An 8342-nucleotide genomic window follows, 5' to 3' on the forward strand; every position below is an offset into this window, starting at 1 on the left:
TATACAGGAGTTTGTATCAGATGAATATAATTTATTAGTCTGGTGATAATCATATTGATATGTATGTGTAATACTACTTATATGCTCTTCATGGTTTATTTTATTTTAGTTAATGTGCCTTATTTTTTTATCTTTTAACTAAAGATATATTATAAGAAAAATGAAGTTACATATGAGACCAAGAATAAAAACCATTCAAAACTGAATAAAGGCCTTAACCTCCACATCAGCAAGGGGTGCTCAGCTTAAGTGCTTGCATACTTTTCACTTTACCTCTTCTCAAAGGCTTTCATCCCTGGCAGCCATGTTTCAGTGGTTAGAGAATTGGCCCACACACCAAAGAGTCTCAGGTTCTATTCCCAGTCAAGGGCATGTACCTGGGTTGCAGGTTCCCTGCCCCACATCGATGTTTCTCTCTCTCTCTCTCTCTCTCTCTCTCTCTCTCTCTCTCTTCCTCCCCCCTCCTTTTCACTCTCTCTAAAATCAATGGCAAAAAAAACCCTTGGGTGAGGATTTTTAAAAAGGCTTTCAAATTACTTCATTTCAAAAGAAACATTAACTGTCTTATTTATCAATTCATTTGAAAAGCCAAATACAGTGAAATAATTACTAACTTAAACATCTTTGTAAACTCTTGTTAGTCCTCAAACTATCAGTTGAAAATGATGATCTACCCTAAACCCAAACACGCTACAGATTGCCAGTTGTCACTTACCACTAAATTGCATGACTCACAGCACCCTCTTGCAACTATGACAATACCTAATTTCTGGAAGGAAGGAAGTAATTTAGAGAGTGAAGTGGAGGAAAAAATTACCACAATTACTCATACTTTTCTTTTGGGACAGTAACCCATGCCCTCACTTCTTCCCCCCCCAAAAACTCTTGCTCCAATAATTGTAAAAACCATTATTAGCATCATAAGGAAAAGGATGTACCTTACTTAAGTTTTATAAAGCATGAAATTTAGGGAATGCATAGTACTGAATGGTATTTTTACCCTTATATATTATGACATATATTTTGTAAGAATTTGAAGCCCTGTATTACTTGCTGAATTAAATTTACTTTTTGTTTCCTGAAAGTATACCTAAAATCTAGCCAGAAGTAGCTGCCAGTTCCCTTCAGCACATAGAAAATTCTAAGAATTTTAAATCTCTAAGAAACAGTACTGCTATTCATTACAACTATCGGGAGCTTTGGCAATTTTACAATCATTAGTTTAAACTGAATAACAAAATTTCAACTGACTGAGATTCTCAAGAAATTCATGAGTTTGGATTCATTTATTTGTCTTATCTCATAACAAAAAGTACACTAGCACTGTTATAAAAACAACATTACTATTATTTTAGCAACAATCCTGTGCAAGGATTATGTTAAGGTTTGGCTTTTAATCACGACGCTGTGCTGGCTTTAACACAAGTTGGTGGAATTGCAGTGGCTGTTTCTGAATTTCTACATGGAAATTTCTCAGTAAGCAGGGCTTAGAACAGGCAATTTGATAGGAAGGACAGATGTTTGTATTGTTGGAAGAATAGCAAGATGATTTCTCTTGAAGTACTAGTACATTTGTTTAGCTGGTAGTTTGAGGTTAGAGATTAAAAAAAGGTCAACTCCATGAAAGATAGTTTTATTTACATAAGATGGAGAAATCTCATGTCCAAATCCAAAGACTGATGGAAAAGCCACTGCTGGACCAAATGTCATGTTTCTCCTCTGTATCTTCCCACCAGCTGCCCACCAGTCCCATCTGCCAACCAAATCCTCATATTAGGTTAACTTCTCATCAGAAAGATAAAGGCACACTAATAGATGGACTCTAGGTTCTTGGACGTATCAGAGGTTATAACCTCCTGCTTAGAAAATGTGCAGGGGGTTATGTGGCCCTTTAAAGGGTCAGATCTGGGATTAGAATGAAGATTTTATTGCCAAAATCAACACAATTTCCACTCTACCATGCTGCTCCTTTTTTTCCTCTCTTCAGTTTTTCCACTTCTTTCTCTTTGCTTTGTTTTATCTTTGTTTATCTTTGTTTTATCATCCCTTGCACGTGTTTCTTTTCTCTTTTCTGCTCCTCAAATCTCCTCTCTCCATGTTGTACTCATTGGGTATTGAGGGATTTCATTGGTTCTACATAGTTCCCTCGAACCTCATTAAGATAGAACCTCAGCAGATAGAAAGCTACAGTAGTATTCCAGCGTATTAGCATCTGAATCCAGATAGTGACAAAGACAGTCACAATGGTAGAGATAAAAGTAAAGACACACTCCTCGTTCAATAAAAACAGCTAACATTTTTATAGGGCCTAACATATGTCAGGCTCTTTTCTAAATGTTTAATATATTTTAACTCATTCAGTCCTCCTAATAACTGTCTGGGGAAAGTACCTCCATTTTACAAATGAAAACATGGAGAGCCTTGCCTACCTAAAGCAGAGATTCAAACCCAGGCAGTATTGCTCCAGAGATCTTGCTATCCAACAAACATGATATAGGTAGAATCTTCGGGGATGCCCTGGATCTCTAGAGTCTATGGGTTTCATATTAAGAAACTCTGGTATTTCTATACTTGAAGCTGTAGGAGCCAATGAATCACTCAGACAAGAGAGGGTAGCATGAAAAAGAAGGCTGAAAATAGAACACTGATCTTTAAAAAAATGTTGCCCAAGTTGATGAGTGGATAAAAAAGCTGGGGTATATTTACATCATGGAATACTATGCAGCCATAAAAAAATAAGGATCTTTTACCATTGGAGACAGCATGGAGGGACCTGGATAGTATTATGCTTAGCAAAATAAGCCAGTCAGAGAAAGATAAGTATCACATGATCCCACACATATTTGGAATCTAATGAACAAAAACTCATGAGCAAAATAGATCCAGAGACACAGAAGCATGTGACAGACTGACGAATCTCAGAAGAAAGGCAGGAGGGGTGGGGCATGGGGAGTGATTAACCAGGGAACTTACATGCACACATGCATAGCCCATGGACACTGACAATAGTGGTGAAGGCCTGGGAGGGGATGGTGCAGGGTGGAAGGGGCCAACGGGGGGCGGGGAGAAGAGGACATCTGTAATATTTTCTATAATAAAGATAAATTTTAAAAAAATTTAAAGGGAACAAGAGTAAAAGAAGAAAACCCTAAGACAAAGATGCTAAAGATATAAGGGGAAGTGAGAGTGGCAACATCCCTTTTCCATTGATTATGGTGTCTTTTGCTGAGAAAAGTTTAATCTTTTATGTAGTTAAATATATCAATGACTTCTGTGAGTTGAGGTTTACAGTCACCAAGGGTTTTTCTTTTTCATACCTAATTCTTAAGTTCTTTTACCTTATTTTGAAATTTTTCTAATTCTGATATATGTAGTTCTTTCATACCTTGTATCATTTTTCTAAATGTATTCTAGCTTTTCTAAAACAGAAGGTTATGGTTGTTATCAGTTTTATGGCCATTTCTTTCTTGCATGCTTTTATTCTCTGTGGAAATGTTATTCTTCCAATTATTCTCCTTTAGTCACATCACGTCTTTGTACATTTAGCTTCAATACTTTTTGGTTACTTACTTTTAGGTGAGATTAACTTTCCCATACATTTGGGGGAGGGGAAGATATGGTTAATGGCAACTTCTCTAATTTCACAGGACTCTCCCTTATCAGCTACTTTCCCAAAATATGGTAGTTTGCTTTCCTAAAATTTTCGCTGGTTCCCTCCCCATCTTTATCTGCACCTCCTATTTCTTTTCTCTCTCTTGGCCCTATGTTGCTCACTTTTTATTTCACACCCAGTAGCTTACCTTCAGGCCTGGAAAGGATCTATGGTGGCTCAGTTTGGGGAATTCATAAGGTCTGCCAGGCCCTTCTGATTTAGCTAGGGCTCCTTTCCTCCACCTGATATCGGATTGGACAAAACACTTCCGAGTTTTAGTGGCTGTTCCCTCTGGCCCACTGTGCTTTCCATTAAATACCTTCTGGCTATTTACGTAGTTTCTAGCTTTCTCAGGTTCCTCAGAGTCCCATACATTCCCTCTGATTTATTATTTTTTTTCCAAAAGGCATTTTTATTGATTGCAGAGAGAAAAGGAGAGGGAGAGATAGAAACATCACTGATGAGAGACAATCATCAATTGGTTTCTCCCCAAGGCCCCAAACCCCAGCACATACCCGCAGTGGGAATTGAACTGCGGACTCCCCTATTCCCCTCACAGACAGATGCTCAACCACTTAGCCACAACATCCGGGCTTTCTTCACACAGAAAATTTAGTTTATAATGTGGGAATTTGTAGATTCAAGCACTATGCTATCCCTGCCACCATCATCTTCAAATTCAAAAGTTATTTGCTATTGAATTTCATATACCAATTATTGCTGCCTTTATTAATATAGTTCCGTGACTAATATATTTTAAAATATTGAATCATCCTCACATTCATGAAAACTGGGTACTACTTAGAAATATTTTATTGCTCTTCTCTTTGTATGTAATATGTAATTTAAAAAAAAAGTGTTATTGGGATATTTTTTCTGTGTGGAACTGTAGTCAACAATTATTTTTAATATTTAAGTAGTTTATCTAAATATAATTTACACAGGATAAAATGTGCAAATCACAAGTTCAATAGGTTTTGACAAATATATATGTATATATCTGTGTGACCAACACATCAATCAAATTACTTATTTCCATAACTCCAGGAAGCTCCCTTTGCTCCTTTCCAGTCAACTCCCTTCCCCCCCCCCCCCCCCCCAATGTGGCAACTCTGTTCTGATTCCTTCTACATAGACTAGTTTCGTTTTTTCCTGAACTTCATATAAATGGAATCATACAAAATGTATTACTGGCTATTCTGAATAAAGTTTTGAACATTATGGAACAAATCATTTTCTAAACATAGCTTTCCCCCTCCATTTTGTAGATCTCTAAGGATGGATTTGCTGAGTCACAGAGTAGGTCTAGAACTTCATTTAAAAATTACTAGTTTTTCAGAGTGGCACTATTTCACACTCCCACTAATGTATGAAAGTTCTGGTTGTTCAAAATTTTGTGCTATATTTGTTAGATGTTAGTATTGAGGTTATGAAACCCTAAAAAAAAGACTTAGGAAGATTTCTATGTTTTTTCTATGATCCAAAAAGTGTCAAATATCATATTATCTGTTCCTTTAAAGTAAGGGTGGGAAACCATTTTTCTGCCAAGGGCTATTTGGATATTTACAACATCATTCGAGAACCATACAAAATTATCAACTTAACCATTAGTTATATTTGGTCAGACATTTAATTAATGCATCGGCAGGGCCAGACCAAATGATTTCTCGGGCTGGACGTTCCCACCCCTGCTTTAAAGGCAATCCTCCTGTCATCTCACCACGAATCACCAGCTTTTGTTGGGTTAACCTTGCTTACTAGGTGGTGTTCCCTTCTTCGCTCAATGTCCCAAGTACATCTCTTCAGAAAATTACTATCTTTTCTTCTTGATGGAAACTATGTAAGTATTTGTGCTCCCTTAACAGAATCTCCAACAAGCTCTTAACATTTATGGGATGTAGAAGCAGAGATACCATTTCATTTTATTTTTTAAGAAAATTGTATTTGTAATTTTAAGATTGACAAGCCAGGAAATGAAACTAGCATTTAAAACAATTCTCTTAAAATGCTGTATGCATGGCTCAGTGGTTAAGCGTGGACCTATGAACCAGGAGGTCAAGGTTTGATTCCTGGTCAGGGCACGTGCCTGGTTGGGGCCTCCATTCTCAGTGTGGGGTGTGTAGGAGGCAGCTGATCAATGATTCTCTCATCATTGATGTTTCTCTCCCTTCCTCTCTGAAATCAATAAAAATATATTTTAAAAATGCTGTAATGTGAAAAAAATTAGTAAAGAAACACAGGCTTGTTTAAATGTGGAGGGAGACAGCATCTAAGAGGGAGAATCAGGAAACCAGAGAGAGAAGGAATTATTAATTATTCTTCTTTCCCTCCTGCCCACTGAAGTGTAAAACAAATGAAGGCAGGAATTTTTACCCATTTCGTTTATCGCTGATTGCTCAAATGCCAGAGTAGTGCTTACAATTTACAAGACTCTCACATTTGTGAACGATTACCTTTTAAAAAGGCGAGGGGGTGCTATGGACTGAGTGTCTGTGTCCCTCTGCAATTCATACGCTGAAGCCCTAATCCTCGATGTGATGATATCTGGAGGTCAGGTCTTTGGGAAGTAATTATGTTTAGATGAGTTCAGGAGGCCGTGGAGCCCCTGTGATGGGAGCAGTGGCCTTATCAAATGGGGAGACCAGAGCTCTCTCCCCCACAGGAAGATACAGCAGGAAGGCGGCCATCTGTAAACCAGGAAGAGGACACACACCAGAAACCCACCTGCTGGCACCCTGATCTTGGACTTCTAGCTTCTAGAACTATGAGAATTAAATGATTATTATTTAAGCCACCCGGTCAGTAGTATCTTTGTTATACACTGAGTGGCCAGATCATTATGATCTCTGAACGCATAATAATCTGGCCACTCAGTGTATATCCTATATAATAAACGGCTAATATGCAAATTGTCCCCACAACTAGGAGTTCGACCAGCAGGCAGGCCGGCCAACTGCCCATGTCCCCTCCCCCTGGCCAGGCTGGCTGGACCCCGCCCATGCACGAATTCATGCACCCGGCCTCTAATATATATATTTATATATTATATGTGTATGTGTGTAAATATAATATATATATGTGTGTAAATATATATATTTTACACACATACACACACTGAGTGGCCAGATTATTATGCATTCAGAGATCATAATAATCTGGCCACTCAGTGTATCAGCTTGAATGAAGACAGGGGGAATCAAGAAATTAGCCTTAGGAGCCTAAAACATCTTGTTTAAAATTCTTCAGTACACTTTTTTTGAGTTCCAGATACCACCCATATTTTGTAGTTTGGCATTTAAAATCTATCCCAATCTATATACCTATTACGCCCCCTCACACCTAAATTTAAATACTTTACAAATATCCTCCCACACTTTTGCACTCTCCAAGTTTTTACTTATCTGTCTTCCCCCTGCCAGGAAAAACCTTCCATAGCACCAAGACTGATGAAATTCCACTTAACTTTCCAGAATCCACTCACTTATCAACCTCATGGGAGAGGCTTACGTAAGAGCAGCAGATAAAAGCTGGCGAGCCCTTTCTATGTGCTGGTTGCTTTCATTCTGTCAAACATTCTGGGTGACACAGGCATTGTTTCTATTTGAAAGTTTAGAAACTAAAGTTTAGAGTTTGTGATTTGCTCAAAATGATACTTGGTTAGAACTGAGATTGAGGCCTAGGAAGACTTGATTCTAAAGCTTGTACTCTTTTTTTCTGTGCAACATAGCTTTTGGGACAATCCACTATTTCTTTAATTAGAATAACATTTATCTTTTGTATTCTAATTATATTTATCTTTCCGTACACTCTGAGTTCTTTGAGGGCAAAGCCTGCCTTATTCATTCTTTTACCCAAATGATTATCAAAGAGAGTAAGAACTTAATATACATTGGTTGAAAGTAAATGGTGGCAGTTATTTATGGGATAGCTCTAGTGGTGAATTTCATATTAGATGTTTTAAAGGTAAACTCAAACTATTTTCCCCGAAATGAGGATTTCAAGGATTCAAACAGTCTTGTTAATTTCTAACCCAGGCAAGCACATGAGTAAGAAGTACCTAATCCAGCCACCTGACTTTCCAAGAAGGTACCATGAGTCAGAAGACATGAATGAATTCCTTCGGGACAGTTCTAAGTCATCAGGGATGCAGAAGAGGGTGAAGGAGTTTTTGAATAGTAAGCGGCTCATCCTACTTTGTGGCAAGAAACCATGGCCTTGGAAAATAAGAGCAAAGTAGGTTTTCCAGTCTGCTCCAAAGGGTTTATTCTATAAATAGTACAACAGTGCACGACACAAACCAAATGTCTTCATTTACAGAATTTATTTTCTAGTGCTGGGAAATAATTTTATATTAAATGGGGGATGTGGGTGAAGGAAAATATAAGAGATCTCAAAGATGTTGAAAGGAAAAGCAAACAAATCAGTGTGACTGCAGTGTGGTGAGCAAGGGATGTGGGGGCATGGTAGGAAATTAAGTCAGAGAGCTAACAGATGATGTGGGACCATGTCCAACTGACCATGTTAAAGACTTTAGAGGTTATGAATGATGAGGATTTAGTGGTTTTGACCATGTTAACATGATCTGATTTGCATCTTTAAACAAATTTTGTTCCGGAGAACAGATAGCAGTGGAGTAAGAGCACAAGGAGGAAGGGCCACTGTGAAGGTATGAGAACAGTCCAGTGAGTAA

The sequence above is a fragment of the Eptesicus fuscus genome, chromosome 8 (assembly GCF_027574615.1).
Source record: "Eptesicus fuscus isolate TK198812 chromosome 8, DD_ASM_mEF_20220401, whole genome shotgun sequence".
Taxonomy (NCBI): domain Eukaryota; kingdom Metazoa; phylum Chordata; class Mammalia; order Chiroptera; family Vespertilionidae; genus Eptesicus; species Eptesicus fuscus.